Genomic DNA, 2865 nt, shown 5'->3' on the forward strand with positions numbered 1-2865 from the left:
GGATGGTGGCATATTGTCCTGGCCTCAGAAGATGCCTTTTGTTAAAGCCACAACCACACTTGTTTTGGCAAGAATTGGTAGTCCTTTGTTTCATGTCCTGTCTGTTCATTTTGTCCTGTTTATCAGCAGTTGATTCGAGGATACTTTGTTGTCCAGTGGCTAACTTTTGCCACAATGAAAGTTAACTCCATATGTAGGTTCTTTAATGCCCACATTTATTTTTTTTTGAAGAAGAAGATTGGTACTGCTAGGAGATGAAATATCTCATAGTCATAACAAAGTAGAAAATTTTTTAAGTTATTAAAACATTTTAAATGTCATATTCTGTAGATCTCTGAAGGATTTAAAGATGACCTGTCTATCTAAAATATATCTGTTTGATCTTGAAAATACACCTCATATGACTACAAGTTCGATTGTAATGTCTAACTACTAACTTTTATTTCTTTATAGCCTAATAGTTGGTAATAATAACATTTAAGGATCAGCAAATTGCATTACATTGTTCAAAGAACGGTATAAGTACAATATCTTGAACAAGATTAGAAATACATATATAGCATTTTTTAACAATATCAATCTTAATATGTATACTTTGTATACAATATAAAAAATTTAATCTAATGTAAAGCATTTAAAATTGTCTGGTTTTTGTTTGTTTGTTTGTTTGTTTGTTTGTTTGTTTTTTTTTTTTTTGCTTTGCACAAGATTAGCTCTGAGACCACAACAGATCCAAGTTGGGCAGCAGTAAAGAGCTGAAAATTGACATCATCCCCAACACTCAGAAGTGCATGCTGACTTTGGTAGATACAGGCATTGGCATGACCAAGGATGACCTCATAAGTAAGTTGGGAACCATTGTCTGATACAAAAGTTTTTGTGGTTTTCCATGCTGGTACAGACATCTCCATGATTGGGCAGTTTGGTATTGAATTCTATTCAGCCTTCCTAGTGGTAGAGAATGCAGTTGTGATCACAGAGCACAATGATGATGAGCAGTATGCCTGAGAGTTTTCTGCTGGAACATCCTGCTGATAGTTCACGATGAGCCCATTGGCCGGGTTACCAAAGTGATCCTTCATCTCAAAGAAGACCAGACAGAATACTTAGGTGGTGGGTCAAGGAAGTGGCAAAGAAACAATCACAGTCCATAGACTATCTATCACCCTCTATTTGGAGAAGGAACAAGAGAAGACCTGTGATGATGAGGCAGAGGAAAAGAAAGGAGAGAAAGAGAAATAAGGTAAGGATGACATGGAGAAGCCTAAGACTGAAGATGTGAGAACAAATGAGGAGGATTTCAGTGGCCAAGATAAGAAAAAGAAAATGAAGATTAAAGAGAAATACAGAGAGAGAAATACATTGGTCCAGAAGAACTGAATAAGAATAAGCCTATTTGTGTCCCAAATCCCAACAACATCACTCAAGAGGACTATGGTGAATTCTATAAAAGCCTTACTAATGATTGGGAAGACCACTAGGTAATCAGGAATTTTTCTGTAGAAGGTCAGTTGGAGTTCAGGGAACTGCTCTTCATTCCTTAGTAAGCTCCCTTTGACCTTTTGAGAACAAGAAGAACAACATCAAGCTGTATATCTGCCATGTGTTCACCTTGGGCAGGTGTGATGTGCTGATACCTCAACTTTATCCATGGCATGGTTGACTCTGAGGATTTGCCCCTGAACATCTTCTAAGAAAGGCTGCAGCAGAAGAAGATCCTAAAAAAGTCATCTGCAAAAACATTGTGAAAAAGTACCTTGATCTCTTCTCTCAGTTGGCTGAAGACAAAGAGACCACAAGAAATTTTATGAGGCATTCTCCAAGAATTTAAAGCTTTGAATCTATGAAGACCTGAGCTCCTCTGCTCTCTGGAGATGAGATGATCTCCCTGTCAGAGTATGTGTCTCAAGTGAAGGAGTCACAGAAGACCATCTACCGTATCACTGGTGAGCAAAGAGCATGTGGCCAACTCTGCCTTTGTAGAGTGTGTACAGAAGTGGGGCTTTGAGGTGGTATATATGACTGAGCTTACTGATGTGTACTGTGTGCAGCAGCTCGGGGAGTTTGATGGAGAGAGCCTGGTCTTGGTGACAAAGGAGGATCTGGAGCCACAGAAGATGAGGAAGAGAAGAAAATGGAGAGAGCAAGGCAAAGTTTGAGAATCGCTGCACACCCATGAAGGAGAACTTGGATAAGGAGGTTGAGAAGATGACAATCTCCAATAGACTCGTGTCATCACCCTGCTACGTTGTGACAAGCACCTGTGGCAGGACAGCCAACATGGATCATATGGAGTCCCAGAGACTTCAAGACAACTCTACAGTGGGCTGCATGATGGCCAAAAAGCACCTGGAGATCAATCCTGACCACCCCATTGTGGAGACGCTGTGTCAGGAGGCTAAGGTGGACAAAAAACAACAGGGCTGTCAAGGACCTGGTGGTGCTGATGTTTGAAACTGCTCTGGTCACCTCTGGTCTCACTTGAAGATCCCCAAACACACTCCAACTGCACCTACCACATGTTCAGTCTAGGTCTGCATATTGATGAAGATGAGGTGACAGCAGAGGAGCCAAGTACTACTGTCCTCCTCCCCCACCACACTTGAGGATGATAAGGATGCTTCTGGCATGGAAGAGGTAGATTAGAGAACCCCTGGGAAGCCCACGCCCTCTGCATAGTTTCCCGGTGGCTCCCCCAGCAGCCTTGACTGGCCCTGACCCACCTGCCTCTCTGCTCATGTCTAGAGGTTCTCTTCTGTTCTGTTTTTCTTCCTTAAGGTAGGAAAATCCCCTCCCAAAGTATAGCAGGGTTGGGTATTGTGTATTGTGATTTTTGTTGTTTATTTTATTTTGCTCTGAAGTTAA

At 41.3% G+C, this 2865-nt stretch overlaps 1 pseudogene; it reads left to right on the top strand.

The window, feature by feature from the left end:
* The first annotated feature begins 806 nt into the window (after positions 1-806).
* Positions 807-2646, top strand: LOC118585872 (annotated as a pseudogene).
* Positions 2647-2865: the final 219 nt, after the last annotated feature.

Source organism: Onychomys torridus, chromosome 6, assembly GCF_903995425.1.
Source record: "Onychomys torridus chromosome 6, mOncTor1.1, whole genome shotgun sequence".
Classification (NCBI taxonomy): domain Eukaryota; kingdom Metazoa; phylum Chordata; class Mammalia; order Rodentia; family Cricetidae; genus Onychomys; species Onychomys torridus.